This window comes from Camelus dromedarius, chromosome 7 (genome assembly GCF_036321535.1).
Source record: "Camelus dromedarius isolate mCamDro1 chromosome 7, mCamDro1.pat, whole genome shotgun sequence".
NCBI classification, from domain to species: Eukaryota; Metazoa; Chordata; class Mammalia; order Artiodactyla; family Camelidae; genus Camelus; species Camelus dromedarius.
In genome coordinates this window covers 23871432-23888018 of record NC_087442.1, presented here as the reverse complement: position 1 = coordinate 23888018, position 16587 = coordinate 23871432, and the positions used below count along the sequence as shown (strand labels likewise).

Below are 16587 nucleotides of genomic sequence, written 5' to 3'. Positions count from 1 at the left end.
GAAGCGGCGAGGGAACAAGGGCGGAGGCGCGGAGCCTGCGCGGCTCGAGGCTAGGGATGGGCGGGACATGTTAATTCCCCAGATGTCGGAACCAGCCCGACCGGTCCCAGAGCTGGGTTGCGGGGAGAAGGGGAGAGACCTGTGCGTTCGTTTCAGATTCTCTGTGGCCAATGCGCGTTCCCAGGCCCCCGATCCCCGAGGGAGTGGTAAGGTGAGGCCCTCACCTCCTTAGGTATGGTCCAAGAGCTGAGGACGGGAAAGAAAGGAAGCTGAGAGGCTTCGCATTTTAGCGAACGAGCAGTTCCGGGAGTGGGACGCTGAATGAGGATGCTCAGGATGCGTCATTGCCTTTCACACTGAATTAGGGAGTTAGGAGGCATCCTACCTGGGGTTACTGGGGGTTACTTTAGAACCACTCAGAGCACAATGAAAGTACTTCTGTTTGCTGAAATAGTGGGAAATGACAGGGGGGGAATTAACTTGAGCAGAACTTCCAGCATGGCTGCCCAGGCTTTTTCCAGCCTTTATATTATAAAATCCCCACACTCCGACGACAGCTGTCAGGGTATAGCTAATACAACAGACAAATATCAGACAAATTGATTAAGAAAGAGCAAGTGATAGAGGAAGAAATAAAATTTTGAAAAAAGAGAACATTTAGAGAGACAGGCAGAAATACAATGTGAAACAATGCCAACTGTGGTAAAGCAGAAGGCCTCCTTCCAAAGATGTCCGCATCCTAATCCCTAATCCCTGTGAAAACGTTGCATGGCAAAAGGGACTGTGCAGATGTGACTCAGTTAAAGATCTTGAGATGGAGAGTATCATAGATTATCCAAGTGAGTCCTTTGAAATCACAAGGATCCTTGTAAGAGGGTCTGAGTGAAGTGAGGCCCTGAGTTAGAGTAACGCTGGAGATCTCTAGAAACTGGAAAAGGCAAGGAAGAGGCCCTGCCTGATCATTTTAGGCTTCTGAACTCCAGAATAAGATAATGACTTTTTGTTTGTATTTCTAAGACACTGTAAGCCACCTGTCAATTACAATAGAGTTTCTGGAAAGAGTACAAAAAGATACTTTCCTGTTGAGCTTGAATTCCTTTCTGGGCAGAGGTAGAAATTAGTGACACATTAATGTTATCTAGAGTAGAAAGGATAGAAAAATAGCTCACATGTATAACCCAAACTTCAAATTAGTGAGATGAGAGGGGAGGCAATCTCTCTGGTTTTATTTTGGTAACTTTTTTTTTCTTGTTCACAACTAGCCCAGATTACCCACTCCTGAATTTTTTTTTTTAAACCAAATACTACAGTTAAGTAGAAGCTTTCTCCCACCCCATTCCCATCCCTCTATCACCTGAGGTGACTAATATTCTGAAGTTGATGTGTATTTTTTCCATCCATATATTTTATATTTTTATGATAGATCATATGACTTACCATACTGTTTGAGATGCTTTTTAAGACGTGCACAAATGTTAGCATAGAATAGCTAAGAATTTTATTTTATTCCCTTACATTTATAATTCTGAGATTCAGCCTTTTGATACAGGTAAGTCTGGTTTGTCCTTTTTATGAATGTGCTATAATTAATTTTTGCATTCCTATATTGATTGCCATTTGTGTTGTTCTTCCATTCTTTTTATTCTTAAAAACAAGCAAAGAAGTTTCCTAGTGCCCTCGTGGAAGATCTCCTCTAGGTTTTATACTTAGGCACGATATTTCAGGTTCAATACCATCAACTTTTTAAGGTATTGACAAATTACTCTCTCCTCCAAGGGCAGAATATGAGAACCCCCTTTTCTTCCTATTCTTTCAAACAGTTGTTCAGGTATTGTCATTCTCATTAATTTTCACCAGTCTAATGGAGGTGAAATGGCTTTTCTTGTTATTATCATAGCAGTTCTGCAATTATTAGTGAGGTTGAGCATCTTTCCACATTTTTCATTGGAAATCTGGGTTTCCTCTTTTGTGACATCCCTGATCCTATCCTAGATGGACACTGGACCTCACTACTCCCTCTGTGCCACAGCCTGCTGCAAAATGGGTCTTGAGTTTTAGCTTGTTGATGGTGTTCTTATTGGGTCAGAAATATACAACTTTTAGACATACTTCTCATTATTGTCTTTTATACTTTTGCTTCTTGAGTTGTGCTTATGAAATCCTTGCTACTCTGATGTCATGACATTTTACTAAAAATTCTTCTCAACATTTTAAATATTTAGCTTTCATATTAAGGTCCCTAATATGAGGTAAATTTTATATGTACTATGAAGAAGGATATATATTTTTATTTTTCCCTGTATGGATGGCCAATATTTTTCAGTACCATTTATTGACTAGACCAACCGTTCCCACCATTTGTAATGACAGTTCTCTAACTTTATTCAAATTCCCTCAAAAGTTTATGCACGCTTTCCTGTTCTCTGTCCTATATCATTGATCTATTTGGCTGTCCCTATATCAACATCATGCTGTTTTCATTTCTGTAGTTATTTAAGTGTTAATAGCTGGTAAGGTACATCTAGTAGCAATAAAATTTGTTAATAACTTTAAATTTTATGTGTAGACTTAACTAATCGACAAATAACACCACATTAGTTTCTTTACAACAACCATGTGGCTTTTTGTCTCATTTCATTGGTAGTTCCAGTACAGTGCTGATTATAGGAGGTGATCCATGTCTTGTTTAGATATTAAAGGGAATACTTTTGATATTTTGACATTAATATTTGTTGTATTTTATTAGTTAATATTTATTAATTAAGCAAGCCTCTTTTCTATTTTTAGTTTGCTAACAGTGTTAATAATGAATGATGATTACTTTTAACCAAGTGTTTCTCCTGTATCTGTTGAGATAAATTTATCTTTATCCTTAAATATCTCAATATTATAAATAATTTTTTAAATGTTCTAAATATTAAGTTATTCTAGCATTCCTGGGATAAGCCCTATTGTATGCTATGCTATTTTTTAGAAAACAGGTGGTGCTGAATTCAATTTGTCAAGATTTACTTTGGTGTTATTGGATATGTGTTTGTAAGGATTCAAAAATCACCTTATTAGAAAGGCTTTCACTGACCATCCTTATAAAAGAAAAAAGTTCCCCATCTATTATTCTATTCTCTTATTCTTGATTCCCTTACACACTGTGAAATGAAAACAGAACCGAGGTAGCCAGCTTGGAGAATGATTTAGGAAAATCCTGTGCTTGTCTGCAATGATGCTTTCTTATTCATAAGTAACCCCCTCCTTAACCTGAACAATGATGTCTTCCAACTTGGATGTGCCATGCTTTGACTCCTTAAGTAAAAGGCTTATTGTGACCATGAATAAAATAGAGATACTCATACACCCTGTTGGAGCCTGGGACAATGTCAATCATTTATCTTTTGGGAAACACAATTTTCTTATCTGTAAAACAGGGATATTCATACCTGCTCTCAGCTCTGCCCACCCAGTTGTTATGAAGATTAGGCCAATATGAAAAGACTTTATAAGTGTACAGTATTTGTGTTATTGTTTTTAGTGGTTCAACTATTTGTTGCTATTAGCAAAATTTAAATGCCATCAAGAACATAAAAGCCTTGAAGGAGATCATGCTGATAAATGCAAGTCTAAAGTAATACTGAGCTGTAATAGAAAAGAAACTGAAAAAATATACATATGTATGTATATGTATAACTGAATTGCTTTGCTGTACAGCTGAAACTAACATTGTGAATCAACTACACTTCAATAAAAAAATAAGAATTATAAAGTAATAGGCTTATTATATAAGAAAATTTGGAAAGCATTCACCACAAAAGAAAAACAAATGTCTTCCAAATCTCTCCTCAAAGATTATCTTATATCTAACTATAATTTTTGAATGGAAATAAACTCATCTATTTCAGTAGTTTCTGCTTCAGGAATATAGATCAGAAAAGATGTTGGCTAATCATCGTCTAGTTTACATCAGAGGTTGTTTATCTGTACAAGAACTGATTTGAATATGGATTTTTCTGTGTCAGGATTCCACAAGGTTTATAATATATAATATGGACTTGTTTTATATACAAAAGAGAGCATGTAAATTATTACCTGTCTTGGCATTTCTATACGGCCTATTATACTTCATTTAATGTTTGGTGTGCTGAAATAAGACACATTACAAAATAAGAGAAATTACTATTTCAAGTTCTAAGATACATTATTGAACAGGAGAAGTTTTACTTGGCACCCAATTCACTTTTCGAATAATTTTCATTCCTTTTGTTTGGCTTCAGAGAATTCAAAAGAATATTCTCTTCAGAGAATAAAAAAATATTTTAACATACAACCAGTAGATTATTGTGTTCTGAAATTCAAACTATGTCTTTTTACAAACGGTTTGTGGTTGCAACCTCTCTCTGTCCCTAAATTATTAATTGTTAGTTTGCAGCCTCAATTGATTCCCTACTCAATCCCCTCCCTGTTCCACATATGAGAGCCCAGCTAGAATTAATTAATGGGAAAAAATGGTACTGTTTGGGATAAAACATCAACATGATCATGTCTATCTTAAAAATCAGGTATCAGTACTAAGGCATGTAAATTTTTAAAGGAAACAACAATAATTAAAACAGTCCTTTATTTATGACAGAAAAAAAATGTAGCTTTTGGGCTACATAAAATATGTTTAGGGAACTATACTGTATAGTCAAGTCTTTTTTTTTTTAATCAGAGAGAAACTTGAATGTAAAAAAGGGTAAAATTAAAGATTAATTGACACATATATAAACAAGCATTCTAACCTTTCTCAGCTCTTTAGAGGTAAATTCTCTGTGAAATGCAGCCCCACCTTTTGGTGAAAATCCATTAAGAAGCAAAGATACTTACTTGGCACTGAGTCAATATGATATATCAGTGGACCAGACCACCTCAGTTTTAGTCCCTCATAACTTCTCAAATAATATATTTTCCCTAGCAATTATATTACATTATTTGTAAATCCTGTAAATAATCACAGTAGGCAGAACTTTTCAACAGTTATCCAAAGAAAAGGTGATACTATAAAGATACACATTTTACTTCCTTTTTGCTTTATTTGGATCCAAGCTGTATGTTGTATCAATGAGATTGCTTCTAAGATTCTCCAGAGCAAACCACCCTATTCTACTTTTGCTTCCCTTCTAACCAAGCTTCATCCTTTAAATCGGTTTTCTTTGTAACATTGATACTGAATAATACTCAGGTATAAAAGCAGGTATAAAAGCAAGTCAAGCCACAGAAGCATTGTCTTTGTTTAAAATTTTTAAATATTAGTAAATTTGAATTTTTAGCAAACTGACCAGAATATAATTTTTCTATACAAAGCCAGAAAGGAAGAGCATGCTTTTCTATATGAAAAGTGAAACGCTGAGATAGTTGGAAGGGTTTTTTTTAAAAGAATGCATCATTGATTTGGCTCTCTTGGCAACCTATTAAATTTTAGCTCCAGCAAAGAAATCGATTCAATGGACACATCTAAGCCTTGAGCCTTGGCACTTTTAGCCATTATTTTCTTGATTAGTAGTTGAAATATAAATGGTGCCAAAACAAGGTTTGCTTTGTGAATCATAAAACTCTACCCTAAAGATTGGTCAATGAAAAGGAAGCAATGGACTTTTCCATTTTATAATCTTTCTGATTTGTTTGTGTTCACTCTTTTTAGAAGGAGATCTGCTTTCTGTTTATTTTTAACTTCGTATGCGGAGAGGGTGGGACTCGGTATTATCACAACAACAAATTGATCTGATAGCACAGAAATTTTGAGTGGTCAAATTAATATAATGTTAAGATGTGGCCCAAGGTAATCAAATTTGAATGCTTGAGACTACTAGTTCTCTGGAGGTTGCATTTTCTGGTTCCTGTATGCAGCTCCTTCCGAGGACCCAGCTGATCCACAGACTGCTTTTTCAAGACTAGCTTTATGTTCATCCTTTTATGAACTCAATCTCCTTCTCTGCGCATCCACCCTCAGGAGAAGGGAAGTCCTTCATTTCCACTTTCAGATAACAAAGAAGTCAATTGTCTCCTCCTGTATTAGAGAGGACATTTATGTGATAGTATGACCAACGCCCCTTGCAGTGGTCTCCCTCCTAAGAGAGGTGCCCCCTGGTGTTCGCAAAGCTGGCCTCTTTTAGGACACGGAGGGTGGGGTGGTTTCCCTGATTCCGAGATGATTTTAGCTCCCTAAAAGAAGGACGAAAGAAGAGACACTCACTCTCTGCCTAAACTTCCATTAATGGATATATTGGACTTCATGAAATAATTTTATTTATAAAATGAGAGAACTTGGCTGCTAAAAGAAATTAAAGATGAATAATCCAGTACAACCCCTTCCTTTTAGAAACAAGGAAATGGAGGCCAAAATGGGGAGGTTATTTGCTCTGTATCATGCAGTGCAGTAGAAATAGAATTTGAACTAAAACCTGAGCTTTCTGAGAGTGAAGAGGACAGGACACTAGTCAGTGGTTCAGAGAGACTTCCTGACAGAGGTGGATGGTAAAAGGACAGGAGGGTAGGAGTTGGTCACTGAAGCTGGAGGAGAAAGAATCCATGTTGCAAGCGGAGGGACTGGCTCCAGCAGAGATGGGAGATGAGAAAAAGAATGAAATGTATAGGACAACAAGCAGTTAGGTATTGCTAGGAATAAGGTATGAGAATTTTTGTTCTTAGAAAATAACTTGATGTCAATTTTGTTTTTTGAAGAGCACTTAATTTACAATACTTAGGGATATCTGACTTAGAGATCTACCTACTCTGGAATATTTAAATATGTATTAATCTTCCATCTATTCAAGAATCCTGATGGCTCACCTCTGAGCCAGGAACTGTGCTATGTGTGCTAGATGTATAGTGGTGCGCAAGCCACTTGTGATCCATAGGCTCAAGGAGCTCCTGTTAGAGCAGGCAGATAGCTAGATATGAGCAGAGAAACGGGGACACAGACCAAATGGCAGGCACTGGGCAGAAATGAAGGGCACAAGCCAAATGCAGGAAAACATACATCATGTAAGCACCAGGGGTCCCTGGCAGAGAAAGAAAAGCAGGAATCTTTGGGCTGATAAGGGGCCACACCTTTTGGCCTGGAGACCAACAAAGAAAGGTGAAAAAAGGCAGGAATTTCTTGTGTCTGAATGTAACCTTTTGCTCATTATGCCCTCATTTCAATAAAATTAATCTTGCAGATCAGAAGTACCCATCATGCACCGACGCCATGACACTTACGATCCAGACTAAATAAGGGCAAAAATCCCTCCTCTCTTTGGGAAGGTGGAATTGGGATGATAATCAGGAAATACAACCCCAAGCCCTTGCCTTCTCAATGAATATTCTGCCTATTTAATTTTACACCTTATGTAACTATCTTGCCAAAGAAATTCAGGGCAGCCTCTCATTGAGAGTGTTCTATCCATCCTTTGATAAATATTCACTTTGTTTTTTTTTAACCTCTACGTCTTGTCTCTGAATTCTTTCTGGGACGGGACAAGAACCTGGAACACTGGTTGGATCCACCGGCAACACTCTCACTGTAATAGAGAGTTCAGTCAACTGAGCAGGCATTTACTTAGAATGTACGATGACAAAATCAGCTCTAGAATAGGGAAAGTGGGGTTGCTTATGAAAACATAAAGAGGTGTCTTCCCTGAACTGGAGGAGGGCTTGAAGTAGATGGCCTTGAAGAAGAGAGGAGAGCTGGGCATCCGAGAGAAACTGGGGCAGAACTGAAATCCGTGATGAGCGTGATGGACTTATCACAGTGGCAGATTGTGCAGTGTGGCTGGGAACAGAGATGGAGGTAGCAGTGGGGAGAGACAGGTCAGAGGCAATAAGGGGACACATTACAAATGGACTTGGGAGCCAGCGATTTTCAGAGAGGAGAGTCCTGCGAGGAGGCCTTACAGATGGGAGTGAATGGAGGCACAGAAAGCTGATCTGAACTATGATCCATCCTTTGTCTCTGTGGCTTCCATCAGTCACCTTTTTTTTTTTCTTGCTTCCAGCATCCCGGCTGTTTTTGCCCCTCAAATATGTGATACAATACACCTGCCAACACCTTCTGCATTTACACATTAAAGAATTCAGTCATTAGAGGGAGAAAGATACTGGCTTCCCCTTTTTAGTTCCAATATCCTTGGAAAGGACCCCTCCACCCATCAGATGACCACACCAGTTCTCTTAGATGTGGCCAGACGGTATGCACAAATTGAAACAGACAGCTTCCGCAGACACCTGCAAGCTACATTATGCAGAGAAATGAGTTCACAGAAGAATTGTGGGGGCATTTCCCAGTAGGAGACGGAGTTCTGACCAGGAAAAGTCATGAGTGTTCACTTCATTGACTCACAAGGTCGCCATAATGATTGAAAGAATAATATATGTAAATTCAAAGCACACCTGACATGCAGTGGGTACTTAGTAAGTAACTGTTGTTTAACTGATTTGTTTTAGTGCTTGAACGACAATGAAGAGACTGAAGTTTTTACAAGGACCACTTATTTGCTTTACCACCAGCCACACACACTTTTCTGGGAGGTATACCCACACACCCACAGGGTTTTTTATCCCAGGTCTTCTGAGCTTTTATCCCAGCTCAGAACAGTTTTACCTGACTCTAGCACCGAGTAGGGGAAGAGTGTAGAGAATGCATTTCTCTTTTCCAGGCTTGAGGTGAAGAGAATTAAAACACATATAACATTTAAGAAACACTTGGAGATTATCTAAAGGAAGAGAAATGATCAGAAGAAGTCAGTCAAACAACAAGAATCCATTATGCACCATTTATGTGAGGCTGTGCTAGGTGCCTGACCAAGTGAACTGAGCCAAAGTAGTTCCTAATTTTAAGTGGTCAACAGTCTAAAACTGGACTTCAGAACTATATACAAGACACTGGAGGCAATAACACAGGGTACATTTATTTCAAACAAATCCTGAAATTCTTTTAACTTCAGGTGCCATTTTGAAAAAGCATTGTTTTTTTGAAGATATTTTGTTGTTCTATAATTGCTTATAAAAATTGCTATAATTTTAAATTATGAGTGGGAAATGGATTAAAGGTGCTAGAAATCTACCACTTTAAATAGAGGAAACTACATTTAGGAAGAAAACATACCCTCAGACTGTTACAGCATACTCTTCACCTAGATCATAAACAGTAGACTTTTATCAGGTAGCGATGTATATTACAATATTGAGAAGACAGCTGGGTTCTAATTCTGACTCTACCATTAACCACCTAGCAAGGTAATCTTGAGAGTGTCTCTAACTTTTCTGCACCCATGTATCTTCATTTGTAAATGGTTAAGGCACTGTTAAAAGAATATAATATTACAAAAAATAATAAACGTTTTACACGTTCATGTAATTTCCATATTAGTGACTCACATCCTTTATAATGTTTACGAAAATCTCTCTTTTGTACAGGGGTTTATGGAAAAGAAGGAAATCTAGAAACTCTAATTATAGATCCAACATCACTACTAGTATTTATTAGTTATGACAGGAATAATGGTTTATTATAAGTACGTATAGTTATATAGTTATATGATGCATGCACTATTTGCTAAAAACATGAACTCCATTTAAAACCATTGTCTTGTATGTGGTCCAGGCGTAAAAGAACTTTATGGATTTAGAATGATTGAAGAAATGATTGAAAAGAATTATAGTGATTTTCCAGGTGATGCATTGTGTGTATCTGGTTTTAATTTTCCTATTTTTTTCAAATGTCACTAACACACTATTTTAAAATAAAGGACAAGTAAACTTTTCAAAGAAAATTGTTCAGTTAGAATTAACCAAACTGTTGGATTCACTAATGCTTTTCATTCCACCATTCCAAGAATTGTTCACCCACAGTTCTTCTGTGAACGCACTTCTCTGCATAACATAGCTTGCAGGTGTCTGCAGAAGCTGTTTCACAACATGGGCTGCCAATGGCCCGCCCAGTCGCTGGTAGACTATTCTGTAGGTAACCAGGCACTCTTGCTCTCTTCCTGGTCCTTCCTGAACTGTGTCGCTTACCAAAGGCTAAACAGTTGTGTTTGTTTCTTTAGCAGCGAAAGCCAGTTGTTCTTGCCGCTGTAATTACGTAGATTAACATCATATAAAATCGAATGAGATGTTTTTATGACCATGAAGGTGTTGTGTCTTTGGATATTTTATAAAGAACTGATTAAAATGCTGTTAAAAAAGGTGCAAGTGTCACAACTGTAAAATATTATGATAGAAACTTAGATTGCTTTACAAGTGTTAACTTCTTTCTCTGCTCTAAGGAATTTCGAACTGGAAGCATAAATGATGCATTCTGGGCGTGGTTTGCATGAGAAGGAAGATGAGGACCTTCAAGCATAAGACATCACTCAGATTCCTGGCCTCATCTCAAAACAGGTGAATAAACAGTAAATTTGTGTGTCTTAGACTAAAATTCGATATTTGAGGTATGCATTAATCACTTTTTAATGATTCCCCACATTCACTGCTTTCTTAGTGATGTAACCAACAACAGGTTCTACTCATTAGATGAGAAACTTTCTATTATAACTATTTATTTAAATGCTAGTATATTAAATAATCATTCTGGCTCCTTTCCTACTATGTCTTATGCTTGAACCTCAAACATTTCTGTTCCTTTCAAATCCTTCTTTAATTATCAACGAAGCATAGATATACCCTGTACTATAACATCCTTAAAGAAAAAAGCCTAAAGACAATTATCTCAGAAGTCCCCATTAACAATTTGCTCTTAATCCTGATTGTTACTCTCTCACTACTGTTATTTTCAAGGGAATTCATTCTTGGTCAGATTAGTCCACTCACCCAACTTTGTTGCCCCACACAGAGCAAAGGATTGTTACTCCAGTTTATAGTTTTGGATATTAAAAAAAAAAATTGTCTTGGCCAAATTAAATGAAGTGTCACCACTTTTCAGAGTGGTGTGTTAGGTGAGAAATATACAGATATTTAACTATTTAAAGTGCTTGGTAATTCCACAAATATTCATGGACTATCTTTTATGCATAGAACAGTGCAGTATGTTGTATGCACATTTGAAAAAGAAAAAAGGATCTTAAATGAGGTATTTTGATATGCTATTGTCCTAGCTTTAGGGAAGATTTCTTTTGATGATTTTTCAACCAAGAAATATGAAATAAACATATATAAAAAGTGACACGAAATAGTATAGCTAAAAGATTCTCTGATAATAGCATCTTCCCTGAAAAATATGGGGGCAAATGCATTGATTTTTTTAAATGGGCAAGAAAACTAAAGAAAATTAAAATGACAAAGGAAACTCTCAGGATTTAAGTTAAAGGATGTTGTTTTAATCTGTAATCAATATCCTGACAATTCTTCATAGTTTCAGACTAAAACCTGTACACAGAAACAATGCTTGACATATTTTCTCAGTGCGTGTCTTCAGCAATGCGTGGTTGCTAATGACAGCATTTGCTCATGAGTCTTCCCTGCAGGAGAGCTACAGCCTTTGGGGTGGAGCATTTTCTATAACAGCAGACCTGCCATAGCCGATCTGTCAGGGTGAGTCAGACAGGCATTCTGTTCCCTGAGGATTACAAGGAAACAAACAAAAATTAAACAAAATGCAAACATTTTCATCAAAGGCACTCGGCAAATTAATAGATGCCCTAAGGAATCAAAATCAGAGGCAGAAACAAATAGCACTTCATTCATTGAAATCTTTAAATTTCAGTATTCCAAATGGATAAATTAAACCATCTAGTATGCCTCCTGACATCCAGTTGCACAAATATACGAGCTGGGAATTTGGCCAACATTCCACGTTTTCAGACACTGCTCATATTCACTTCCTGCGAATATTTTTCAGGCTTCTACTACTCCAAGGCACAGTGCTGGGCACTGGGGGAATGTAATGGTGAGCAGAAACTCACAAGGATTTTCTGCCCCACCAAGCCCACCATCGAATGCAGACCGGGAGGCAGGCATGGTAATTTAAATGTTCACACAAGCAAATGTGAAATTGCAGGGAGACAAGTCTGATGGTGAGCTATGTGATGTTTAGACTCTGTGGTTGCTGTATTTTATAGAATCCTGAAGGTCAATGATGACTTCGGTAAAGAAGCTCTGGAGAATTCTTGGAAGTTAACCACTCAGCAGGGGAAGGAGGGATGCTCCAGGCAGAAGACTATCCATGTCTTAATGCGTGGTGGCAGGAGAGGGTATACTCAGCTGAGCGACTGAAGGAGGTCACTGTGGCAAAGCAGAGGGTGCCCAGGCATCGTGGAATGCGATGGGGCTGAGGACAGTGTTGGAACTGGATCAGGAAGGGCCTCATAGGCACGGTGGAGGGCTTTGCCTCCATCCGGAGATAGATTGTCAACAGAGTTTTTCAGGTGTGTGTGTGTTTCTCTGCATGTGTGTGTGTGTGTGTGAACATGAAGGTTGTGTGTGTGCTGGTGGTGAGGGTGTCATGCTATTTGAGTGGCCTGGCACGATCAGGTTTGCTTTTATACTCTACACTTTATTTCATCATTTCTTAATTTTACCAACAGACTACAGTCCTTTATAACAGTTTCTTCACACGGCAAGAGTAGTTGGAGTTGAATATAAAGTGCTTTTACATTTAGATTGAGGAAAAGACAAATGTGGCATCATAAATAAAGAAAATATTAAAGCAGTAAATACAAAACCACAATCACAAGTATTGCATGTTTTCATTTGTCACGTAACACAACTGAATGGCTTTTTAAAATGTGTGATTTGTAGTCAAAATAGTATAGCTTGCTATTCTTAACATGAAGAAAATCAAGAGAAAGCTCATTCTGACTAAAACCAATTAAATATTTGTGTAGTCATTTTTTAAGCATATACACTTGTTCCTGAGAAAAATACGGAATAGGATATTATATAATCACCAGAACTTGCTACATTCAAAGGTTGGGAATATGAAAAATCTGAATATGCAGTAAGTATAGAACACTGTATGATAACATACAGAATTACACAATAATAATAACTTGCTGTTATGAGTGACATTAGCAATAAAGAGAACCCAGCTCATAGGTTTCTGGCCAATATTATTCATGTCATGGAATTCCAGTTTTTAATTGATGGGTGCCCATCATGGGCTGGGTGCTTTAAACATTTCTATGGCGAGTCTTTGTGAGCTAGTTTTCAAGACGGACCCTCATGGAGCTAAGCGCAGGCGGGCTGAAGCCTGATCGCGGGTAGTAGAGCCCCACTTCATCCCACCTCCATGTAAACACTCGGGAAGGTGCTAATTTTGTTTTGTGCTAGTTATTTGCACCTAGTCAGGAGGCAGGCATGTAGCCAGCGTTTTCAGAGCAGCCCATCTGATACCAGTAGTAGAGTATTAAAAATGAAAATAAAAATAAAATATAAAAACCTTGAAAATGGCACAGGAAGCTTCTCCCACCTAGTGGGACACTGCTACATTCAAGCAGTGTCCCACCTAGTGGGACACTGCTCCATTCAAGCAGTGTCACCCGAAGCTGCATAATCCCACGGGGGGTGCAGGGGAAATATACTGGTCTCCAAAACCTCATTGGGTTTTACCCTGCTTTATGTAAATGTTCTCTGTTTTTCCCATTGCTGTAAATTTCCCAACCATTTGCCACTAAGACCTTCCATCTTTCTGTCAATCACATTACCATCCCATTGTGACAACGGAGAAATGATCACACTCTCTTTAGAAATGAAGACACGGAGACTCTGAGCATCACAGTAACTCATCCAAACTAGCAAGCGATCATGTTGAGGTCCTGATGACACAGCTGTGTTCTTTGTGGATGTCACTGTTGGAAAAGGTCAGGGAGGCTGATGGAACGGTTATAGGGTGAGCGTTGTGCAGAAAAAAAAGAAATCAGCTTCATAAATGTGTAACTGTGACACTGAGTCGAGAAAATTTAGGTTTCTTTTCATGTTGCACATAAAAATCATACGATCTTATGAATATATTTATTTCACCATCAAACTGTCAGTTCTACGACTATGGGAAGTCTGTCTATTTCATTTATCTGTGTGAGGCCAGCATCAAGCAAAGAGCCATGCAGGTAATAGTCATATGATATATACTTAAATTTTCAAACATTCAAAGTGTTTTTATTCTGAATTATTTCATCATTTAATTAAGGTGAAAAGATGATGGTTGGCATTTGGGGGATATATTAAAAGTGATGATTCTGTGAGGATGGTTTTGGATGAGATTTACATGTAAACTGGGGAACTTTGAGTAAAGCAGGTTGTTCTCTGTATAGTGAGTGGGCCTCATCCAATCAGCTGAAGGCCTAAATAGAACCAAATTCTGCTGGCAGACTTCAACATCAGCTCTTCTCTGGGTCTTCAGCCTCTCAGACCACCCTGAAAATGTTTAACTTGCCAGCCTCTATCATTGTGTGAGCCAATTCATCAACAGGTTTCTCTCTCTCTTCTCTACATAATTATATTCTCTCTCTCATATGTATATATACACACACATTCTATTGATTTGTTTTCCTAGAGAACACTAAGTAATACAGTCAGTATTAGCATAAATTTCTTAGGATATAAATGTTTCAGTATTTGCAAACTTTGTAATCTTTAATGGTGTACAGACTATTAAAGTGGGATAGAAAGAATATGGAGCAGAAAAGTCATGGGATCATATCTAAGATTTTTCCATTTCTTCACTCATTCATCAAATACCCTCAGGCACTGTTTGGGGAGCTGAGAACATACTGTGGAGAATGGGGCTCACAACACATTCCTCTCATGTCCTTCCATTTTAGTAGAACAGATGGACATACATAAGTAAATAAGTAAATGAACAAGCTACTCTCAGAAAGTAACAATTACTACCAAGAAATAACAAAATGGACAGATACGATGGAGAGTTCTTTAGATTGGATGATTATGGACGGCTTCTCTGAGGAGGCAATTTTGAGTGGAAAGCTGACAAATAAAGAGCCTGCCATCCCAAGACCTGGAGGCGGGACATCTCAGGAAGAGGAAACAGCAAGTGCAAAAGCCCTGAGGCAGGAAATATTTGCCCAGGGAAACTTAGACAAATTACTGGGCCTCTCTGAGCCCTGTTTTTTATCTATTAAGTAAGGGTAATGAGATATCCTTAAAAGGTTGTTGTCTGAATTAGAGATAACATTTATAAGGTCAAAGAACAATTGTGCCACATAATAGACACTTCAGAAACGGTAATTATTAAGGGAACACAATAGAAGGAGGAATGATTTTAACTAGGAATAGGAGGACATAGAGAAATGATTTACAGAGACATTTCAGTCCCCCCCCCAGTTTTATTCAGTATAAAATACACAATATAATTGACATACAGTGTAAGTTTAGAGTATACAATATGATAGTTTGATACATGTATATATTATGAAATAATTACCACTCACTGACAGTACATAGGGTTTCAATTCTCCACGTTCTTGCTGACACTTGCTACTATTAATATTTTTTACAGTAGCCATCCTACTGGTGTGAGGTAAGTTATTACAACTAAAGGAAGACAGTTTTTGTTATGACTATAGAAAGACATTGACCGGACTGAACAGCAACAAAAAGAAACCTTAAAAAGCAAACTTGATAGAGCCATCATGAAAGCTGTGGGTAGGATGATTTTAAAGCCACAGCAGAGCTAAATAATGTAAGATTTTCTAAGTTAAAAAAAAATTCATATGGATTTCATTCTCTGATGATGTCATTTCATTAGGTGTCCACATATCGAAATGACGTGAATCGCCTACAAATAAATTGTGACCACTTTCAATTACCCTCCATCGAGTAAAGTGATCAAGTCAAACAAAATACTGCCACCAAGAAAAATGCTCTTCGAGGCACTGACGGTGATGCTTAAGGACTTGGACCAGTCAACCTGGGAAAGGTAGTTGGAGGAATGGACACGTGCCGCTGTGTTTGCACCTCTGGCCAGGTGGAACATGTTGGCAGCTGATTAGTATGCTCCTAGCTAGAAATACATACACCTGCTGCTCCCACATGTTCTTCAGCAGAACGTCTATTAAGAAATATTCTAGAGAGACAAAGCAACTGCCTACAGTGCTTGGAGTGTGGCACTGACATTGAGTTTGAGCTAGATTTTATCACGTATCAAGTAAAAGAGTGATAAATTCAATCAACTTGGGCCACCCACGGAGATGGAGAAACATTTCCACACTAAATTTTAATCTCCAGGAGGTCAGAAGCTGGGACTGTTTTTTGACAACCATTCATATCCCTGTAGGCTAGTCCTGAGCCTGGCACTTAGTAGACACTGAAGAAATACTTACTAAAAGGATGAATACATGAATGGATGTTGCTGTATCCACCAGGTTTCCAACAGGCTACGTATGACACACCTGAACTAGGGTAATCTGTGGGGGGCTTATTGATCAAAAATCGAATTAAAAGGTATAAATGAAGCGTTGGGGAAGCGAAAGGACAGAGCAGGAACCCAAGCTAAAGAGATACTGGGAAGTAGAGTTGCCAAAACTCAGAAATAAAGAGTGGGTGAACCTGCATACAGCAGGGACCCCCCCCCCAATCACCCTCCCAGAACTCCTATTTGCTAAGCTCAGCTTGAGGGCACAG

General features: G+C 38.0%; 1 long non-coding RNA gene across 1 annotated transcript; it reads left to right on the top strand.

Moving 5' to 3' along the window:
- Positions 1 to 14: 14 nt before the first annotated feature.
- On the top strand, positions 15 to 12693 carry LOC135321669 (uncharacterized). Its single transcript, XR_010381605.1, has 3 exons — positions 15 to 211; positions 10278 to 10392; positions 12069 to 12693. It is a non-coding gene; the product is annotated as an uncharacterized LOC135321669 (long non-coding RNA).
- Positions 12694 to 16587: the final 3894 nt, after the last annotated feature.